Source organism: Convolutriloba macropyga, chromosome 11 (genome assembly GCF_964194025.1).
Source record: "Convolutriloba macropyga chromosome 11, txConMacr16.3, whole genome shotgun sequence".
Taxonomy (NCBI): domain Eukaryota; kingdom Metazoa; phylum Xenacoelomorpha; order Acoela; family Convolutidae; genus Convolutriloba; species Convolutriloba macropyga.
The window spans coordinates 13,142,805-13,152,069 of record NC_134478.1 but is presented as its reverse complement, the minus strand read 5'-3'; the positions used below and the strand labels follow the sequence as shown (position 1 = coordinate 13,152,069).

At 38.9% G+C, this 9,265-nt stretch overlaps 1 protein-coding gene across 1 annotated transcript in view; it reads left to right on the top strand.

Annotated features, from left to right (window-relative positions):
• LOC142349538 (tuberin-like) overlaps positions 1 to 9,265 on the top strand; it is a 494,816-nt gene that overhangs the window by 79,377 nt on the left and 406,174 nt on the right. The window lies entirely within an intron of this gene.

Sequence of the window (9,265 nt, the reverse complement as noted above, 5' to 3'; positions counted from 1 at the left end):
CGTGAAAAAGGTGTGAAATTTATTCTCATTTTCCCGCCTGAAGAGAAAAGATGGCTAAAGCGCTTTGCTATTGCACTGTTTGGCAGGTTGTTAAACAACAAAAATTCAAACGCAACTCTGTGATATTTGACGGTTGTAACTCTTTTTAATTGCTCTCCAACGAAGTTTGTAGCAATTATAATAGTCCTGTTGGTCTTTTTTATGCGATTTTTCGCTCGACCCATTTTTCGTCTGACCCATTCGACTTTTCGTCTTCAAAAACGAGATAAACAGGTAGCACACATTGGGCATTAAGTGCTCCTAGAGCCTTTCAGCTCAATAGTCTGAAAGTATGCCAATCAAAGAAACTGTTTTGTGAAGGGCAGTTTTTTGGAAGTTGACGACACCCCCCCCCCCCTCAACAACTCCCAAATAAGATAAATCTTGCCTCAATAAAGCGTGACTAGCTACTGACGAAGCCAACTGCTCACCGGTCGTTCGAGAGCAATTCGCTCCGACGTTATTGGGTTATGTTTAAGAATTCTGCAGATGTGCGTAGCTTTTTGGTCCCATATTGTATAAACCAGAATTTTGAGGCCAGAATTTTAGCCCGGCTTAAAACACCCAAATTGCAAGTTTCGAAATGCCGAAAGTTCATGGAAGTTAACTTCTGGCCATTAAGATAGGAACTTCTGGAAGTTTAACTTCTGAATGAAAGAAAAAATTGATTTTACTTAATAATACTACCGAAAAAAAACACGACAAAACGAAACGCTGATGACAAATCAAACAGTCGTGAAATTTCAATTCCAATCACACTCAATACGAATATCAATAAACAGAAGAGCAGTAACTATAAAATCAACAGTTAATTGCCTAATTTCAATCTTCCCAAACAAAAATCATCCCAACATTCCGGCAATTTTTTTTTCAATTTTGAGAGCCTTTGCGCATGAGTTTTTTTGCTAGGCTGAAATGATTGATTGTTTGCATAGATCAAACAATTCAGCCTAGCAACCTCAATTTTGCACAGTGGCTCTCAAATCTACCTTTCATAGTCAAGGATATGATCGCAGACACGAGTTCATTCAACAATGGCAGAAACCAATTCTGCAATCGAAGGTTAAATTCCACTAAAGAAAACAAATTTGGCAACAGCACATCTTTAATAAACCATTGATTATCTTTTATGCTGGTACTTTAATCCACCAATCCGGACTGGCATTTGACCCTCTCATCGATGGAAAATGACTGATTCTCCTGCAAAGAATCCCTGTCTTCTCTCATAAAACGAACACATCATCGTTTATACGGAGCCGCTTTTGGAGATATCGCGAGTGACTGTTGTGGTCTGTTGGACTTCTTGGCAGCCTATTCAGAAAAGAATACTTTAAGAAAAAATTGAGCAACACTCAATTATTGCTAAAAAACCAATTCTTACGCCGCAAACAGGCAATGAGAGAACTCAAAAATAGGATCATTTTCAAAAATGATTGTGAACGCGAAAGGAAGTATATCAGCTGAGAGAAAATGGCGGAAAGGCCCAATGTTAATGGAGTGAAATGGGAGGAGGAATCTTCAATAACTTCTGATAGAAATTAGCCTGATAAAAGGAATAACGATGAATTCGGTTTTGTAGCAAATTGCTTCATAGGACGCTAGCTAGTATGGCTTGAAATTGATAGAAAAAAGCAGCAGCTTTTCCGTGAACAATAAGTGCAGCACGTGTGAGAAGACGTTAAGAGAAAGTTGTTTAGGGCTGGTTGATTCGGAAGATACAATAGTTAGAACACACTAAATAAAGATAAGGTAATTTTACCTTAACAGAGTTAAGGTAAACCGCTGATAAGGTAAAGTTCAGGTAAAGTGTACAGTTAAGGTGAGATATGATGTTTTTAAGGTAAAATTACCTTAACTTTATTTAGTGTGAAGCTAGACTGCGTAGAACGATAAATGAGGCAAAGCCTCAACGGGAATTACTGGATTCCGAATCCGAAGAAAAATGTAATGCTGCATCAAACTGTGGAAAATATGGCGCATCTCGGAGTAAATCTATTTTAAGTATACTTGAATTATTTGAAAAGGGGGAACCTTGAGGTAAGATCACGCTGCTCCACTAAAAGCTGAAGAAAATGGAATTGAGAAATTGATATTCATGGTCAAATCCCTAGCCAGATTCCTAAACTCTTGATCGGGATAGAGCTGTTGAAGATCATAGGGACTTAATTCTTTCCCAATTCTAATCACTGATAGCAAAACCTTTCAATTCAAGAGCAAATTGGATCAAAATGTCAATACTAGAACTGCAGCCAGCCAGGACACGGCTAGAAACAAAGCCGTGTATAAAACTACCAAATAGTAGCGCCAGAACAGCTGGTCAGAGCCCTACAAGGACTGTTTAATCGAAAAAAGCCCTCAGGTTGAAAACAGTCAACATTTTGAGATTAACCAAACTAAGGGAATATCTGATGCTAAGCTCAATTGTACGAGGATGCGAAAAAAGCATCAAATGCGATATCAACAGCATTTCTACGCGCCGCGCATGACCTCAGCAAGTGTTCGCGCAAGCCTTCGATAGTATGCTCAATTTTGGAGAACATGGAAGGAATACCAAAAAAAATTACAAAAACGCGATAACATGCTGAAAAAAATTCCAGGCATCGACCGGGCTGCACAAAAAAGACACTCTCAGTGACTTACAAAGCTATTGGTCGGAGCATCCTGAGGTACGGTGCTCCTATTTGGGCTTCCACAACTAGCAATACAAATTTGAACCACCTGCAAACGAAACAAAACATTGCTCTCCGCACAATTACTGGCTGTATAAAATTGTCTGACATCAATGACTTACTCAATGAGGGTGAAATGCTGCATTTCATAGCTCACACTGAAATGTTAGCAGAGCAACTTCTAGCCGGCAGTTAGAGCCACCGCCATCGTGCTGCTCATGAAACAACCTCTTCAATCAGTTTTCGTCCCATGAGATTGACACAAAATGATACTTATAGGGACCGTGTGAAGCAGCATACAAACAATAAAGAGCAATTAAATCGCAAAGAAAACAAAAAAATGCGCTTATCCGACTAGCACAACAGAACTGGATACTGTCCCCTGCTAAACTCATGCTTGAGTAAGATCTGTGACAATGTTGATAACGGCTGACCCAAATGTGATATAGCACCACTTGTCGTAAACCACATTTTCAACTTCAGTAAGAACAGCACAGATATGAAATAAATTGACCTGTGGGAAAAACCAGTAGAGGTAGCCAAATAGGTGGAATTAATTCCACCAGTCCTATACGACCACATTTCTTCCCCTGATGTGGACGAAGACCCTCCTGGTCCCTCTAACCCGGGTACCGCATGTCATTCACCACGGCGGAAATGTAGAAAGGTCGCCGAATCTCAAGAAAGTTGTGGAAAGGCAGTCACACACTACTACTAAAATATTTATGCTTAATATACAAATGCAACTATGGTACAGGTTAAAAATGGCAATGAGCGCCTGTATCCCGCCAAAACTACCTGCGAATTGCAGTTCTATGTGAAAGTTAAAAGAACAACAACATCAACCTTGAGATCGAAAAAGTCTTTAATTCATCTCATCAGATCAATAGTATTAAGTGCTCATCGCTGATAAAAACGGTTGATTTTACTTTTTTAGTGCTCTAACTGAACGAAGAGGAGGACTTTATGCTGGAGGATTGTTAGTACTGGGTCTGTTACTTAAGAGTGGGAGTAAGCATTCATCATCCTACCTATATTCATAGAGTCCCCCCCACTTCAACCCCCCCCCTCTCATGTTTAGCCGTCGCACACTTTAGCCCCGGAAGTTTTTTCGAGACTGAATTTTTTGCTATGAAGAGCGGTTCTTAGAGTTTAACCCCCTCCCGCCTCTTCATCCTCCCCCACACCATCCACGAAAACATCTTGCTCCCTCATCTTGACCTCTTTCCTCCGCGTACTAGTTTCTCACCCCTTCACCACAGCTGTGCTAACCCTTGTCATCACCTCAAAAGATCGCCAGTTGTTTGACACCAGTTGGAACGACTTTAGTCAATCAAAGCATTTCATTACATAGCTTATGCATCTCATTCATAAAAACTTTACAGAACGACCTTTGTGCTTCCTCGGTTCCCCATTTCAGATGTATAATTTAACCTAGTTTCTAAAAATTTCGAAACAGATTTAAAGTTAGGCAGCAGGTTTGCTCTCTCCAGGTTGTTTGTGACATCTCCATGACGATTTTAGAGATGGCGACCAACAATTGCGCCTTGGAAAAAATTCCGCCGGAGATCGGAAAAGACTAGTACAGTCACGAAATACACCTTGGAGCACCTTGAGGTCCAGAAGGCTTGACATTCGTGAAAAAGAGGAAGAAATAAAACTAAAACAAAGTAATACTAATGCCAAAGCCTTGTTCCTTTTTAAACCTTTCCTCCATTCATCATTTTCATCAACTCAATTTACTTCATTTTCTTTTCTTTCACACAATGGTACTTATATGGACCGTGGAGCAACATACAAAGAATGAAGAGCAATTAAATTGCAAAGAAAACAAAACTGCGCTCAAAAGTATTGACCAACAAACGGTCCAAACTCAGTTGAACAAAGAAGGCAACCAATTAGGTACACCTACACGAAAGATTGCAGCAGAAGACAAACGCTGCCACGAAGTGCACGCATCCGACTAGCACAACAGAACTGGATGCTGTCCCCTGTTAAACGCCTACTTGGGTAGGAGTTGTGACGATGTTGATAACCGCTGTCCCAAATGTGATGTGGCACTACATGACAAAAACCACATTTTCAGCTGCAGTAAGAACACCACAGACTTGAAATTCATTGACCAGTGAGAAAGACCAGTAGAGGTAGCCAAATAGGTGGAATTAATTCCACCAGTCCTATACGACCACATTGCTTCCCCTGATGTGGACGAAGACCCTCCTGGTCCCTCTAACCCGGGTACCGCATGTCATTCACCACGATGCAGATGCAGAAAGGCCGCCGAATCACAAGAAAGTTGTGGATAGGCAGTCGCACACTGCTACTCATATATTTATGCTTAAAATACAAATGCAAGTAGGGTACCAGTTAAAAATGGCAATAAACGTCTGTATCCCGCCAAAACTACCTGCGAATTGCAGTTCTATGCGACAGCTACAACAACAACGACATTCAGATCGAAAAGTTCTTCAATTGATCCCATGTGTTCAATAGTATTAAGTGCTCGTCACTAATAAAAACGGTTGATTTTATTGTTTTTTAGTGCTATAACTGAACGAAGTGGAGGATTTTATGCTGGGGGATTGTTAGTACCGGGTGTGATATATAAAAGCGAGAGTTAGCATTCATCATCCTACCTCCTCCCTCCCCCCGGCCGAAGAAATTCAACATTGTGCCTCCCCCCACCCCTTAGTGCAAATTTCTTTTTCATACGTGCGTTTATGTATTGCAACAGTCCTGGTGGTACGAAGAATTAGAGACCCCAATTCAGCCCCCTCCCTTGTTTAGCCGCCGCACGTTTTAGCCTCGGAAGCTATTTGAAGTTATGAAGAGCCTTTCTTAGAGTTTGACCCCATCACGCCTCTTCAACCTCCCCCACATCCTCCACGAAGACCTCGTGCCCCTTATCTCGACCCCTTTTTTCCGCGTACTAGACTCTGATCCCTTCCCTTCAGCTGTGCTCACCCTAGTCATCACATCAAACGATCGCCAGTACTTTGACACCAGTTGTTCGACATTTTTTGTCAATCATTGCATTTCATTACATAGCTTATGCATCTCATGAATACTTTACAGAACGCCCTTTCTGCTTGCCCGGTTCCTCATCTCAGATGTATAATTTGACCTCGTTATTACAAATTTCGAAACAGCTTTAAAGTTGGGCAGCTGCTGCCTTTTTCCTCCAGGATGTTTGTGACATCTCCTTGGCGATTCGAGATGATGGTGACCAACAATTGCGCTTGGGAAAAAGTTCCGCCAATTAGTAGAGACCGTGGATGGTACAGCCGAGAAATACACCGTGAAGCACTTTGGGGATCCAGAAAGCTAGACATTTGTGAAAAGAGGAGGAGCTCAAGCTGACAGAAACTTAAACTAATACCAAAGACTTGTTCATTTTGAACCTTTCCTCATTTCATCTTTTTCATCAATCCAATTCACTTTTTTACTTCCTTCACGCTTTCACAGCAAGCTAAGTGGAAGATTACATGTAAAAATGGTTACGCATGCAGATGGAAGCTAGTCGGTAATTATTTATGTGCAGATAAAAACAAGATAGTAATTACGGAGGAACAGATTAAAGCCTGGAGGTAATTACATACGAACAGATAATAGCCAGGGAGATGATATATGATGCCGTGAATATTAGCCGAAAAGAAAAATAGCCGAATGGAATATAAGCCGAAAAGGAGATTTTAACCAATCAGATTTGAGAACGGCCGTGATATTTTGTTCGGTTGTGATAGATTCATATCAAGTCCCATATGCCGCTGAGGCATGGCCGTGACCCGCGAGGCATTGCCAAATGCATTATTTTTATGTGAAAGTGAGTTAGATAATTGCGGGTCTCACATATGTTTGCTTAGGGTCTCACTTAGTTATTCTAATTTTCCCTTCTTTTGATTTTTTCGGCTAATTTTCACATCGGCTAATATTCCGGACACCATATTTAGTATTGATCATAGAGAGTCCTTCAAGTCTTACTAATGTCATGAAGAAAACCCATAAAATTGTGCGAAGAATTTGATCAGAATTACTAAAACGTGCGCAAATGATTCACTCTGGAAAGTGTCCTGTAATTTTGTAAAAGCGATCTGATCAGAAACATGGTCATCCAAAAATTCAGAGTGTAATTTTTAATTACTCAGTACTGATATGGTAGGACACTAAGGTACGGGGGCATCCGTGTTCTGCAACAGACGGGCTATAAAAACAATTTAATTACTTACTCATCACTTTCATCGCCTTAGGAATAATGATGGGCTTTAAAGAAACACTTAAGACATTCACAGTTCAGACTTTTAATTTTTGCGCATTGTCATAGTTGCAGAAACTATAGCTAGCACGAGTTCACATAGTATGACCCGAACCAATTCATCAATTGTCATTTAAATCACTCTGAAGGTTCTAATTTGCAGGCAACCCGGAAAAGTTTTTGCGCGCTTGCTCTATGAAAATTGTGGTGCATTCACCGTGGATTTTTTTGTAAGTTCATTAGGTAGTCACTGCATAAAAATTGTGTAGATCAAGCAAGGAATCCTTGAATTTGCATCTAGACTGTCTTCTAACAAGCACCGAACAACAAAAAATATTGGTCACAAAAATGCAATGTCGAGCGGTGTGGTAAATGACACCGTAACATGCTTAATAGCAGAGTAATCAAAATCAAAGCAGCGACAGAACACTGTTTAGCAGGCAAACTTCCGCAGGGGTTGCTAAACAAGATGGCAGGTGGTTTGACAATTGTTCAAATAATTTTTTCAGAAGAAGCCAAAAAAACAACGGGGGGCTACTTGTGATACTTATTCAACAAGATCAATCATGGTTGAAAGTCTGAAAAGCAAACTACAACAGAAACAGATCAAAATGTAACGGTACAAAAGCAGTTGATTGATGGTAATCATAACAATCATGAAGAGCCAACAAACGTTGTCCAAATTAGTCTGTCTTTCTCAGAGTGGAAGTGAAACCCTTGGCGAAGACGAATTCTATGTTTTTACCAACACATAAATCGAACCACAAGTTGAGCGACCACGATTCGACTTCAGACGCACTTTGAGGACCTTAAGGACTTGATGAAATGAACGTTATCTTGGGATAGGCTTGCTTTGATTTGCATTATCCAAAAAAGTGAATATGCTTGAACAAAAAACTGGCACAATTAGTCGTTGATTTTAAATTGGGATGGCTTTCATTTAAATTGAAGTTAGCAGCAGTTGCTTCAGTATAAAATGTTTTTTACTATTGTTATTATAAGTGGCCACGAATTTGATGACCAAGTCGGTTGTCAATTCAAATCTTTTTCTACTTCTTTCAAATTCTCTTTGACCAAAATTGGATAAATAACGTTACCCCATTTCATAACGATTGTCGTAAAAAGGTTTCAAGTATTCTCAATTTTTATGCTCGAGAATGTGACGAATTGTGAAGAATGTTTGTTTTTTTGGCCCGTTTGATTTTTTGAAAGTTTGATTTTTTTCGAAAACCCGTCTTTATGAAATTATGCGAAGAAGTTGATCAGAATTACTAATACGTGCGCAAATGATTCACTCTGGAAAGTTTCCTCTAATTTTGTAAAAGCAATCTGATCAGAAACAGGGTTATCCAAAAAGACAGAGTCTAGTTTTTAATTATTTAGTACCGATATAGTATGACACCAAGGTACGGCGGCATCTGTGTTCTGCAACAGACGGGCTATAAAAACAATTTAATTACTTACTCATCACTTTTATCTCCTAAGGAATAATGATGGGCTTTAGAGAAACACTTAAGACGTTCAAAATTCATACTTTTATTTTTTGCGCTTGGTCATAGTTGCAAAAACGGTAGCTAGCACGAGATCACATAGTATGACCCGCACAAATTCATCAATTGTCAATTAAAAGACGAAAAGGAAAAGTGCTTGTCACGCTAAAATGGCCGCCACCATTAACAGAAGTGATCATCACCATTAGCAGATTGATATAAAACTTGTGAATATTTCGAAAATAAGACACTTTTGAATATTAACTTGCAAGTTGAGTATTTATTAAAATTTTTAGTTAATTTATAAAAGAATATACAAAGCATTCAATTTAATAGAAGGATTTAAATATTATTTTACTTTAAAACAGGTTATTACTTGGGAAATGATAACTAATTTTAAGCTAAAAATCATGTCCGAATATTCAAGAAAAAGAATGTTCTAGAATAATTCTCCACGAGCGGACCTTTTTTTCCACGGCATTTTTTGGCTATTCATCATGAATTTCACTTCTCTACAAAAACAAGCAAAAATTTTAAATAGTTCTCATCATTTGATGAACAAATGTATACCTGACGAAACAAACAAACAAACAAACAAACAAACAAACAAACAAACAAACAAACAAACAAACAAACAAACAAACAAACAAACAGACAAACAAACAAACAAACAAACAAACAAACAAACAAACAAACAAACAAACAAACAAACAAACAAACAAACAAACAAACAAACAAACAAACAAACAAACAACCAACCAAACAAACAAACAAACAAAAAAACAAACAAACAAACAAACAAACAAACAAACAAA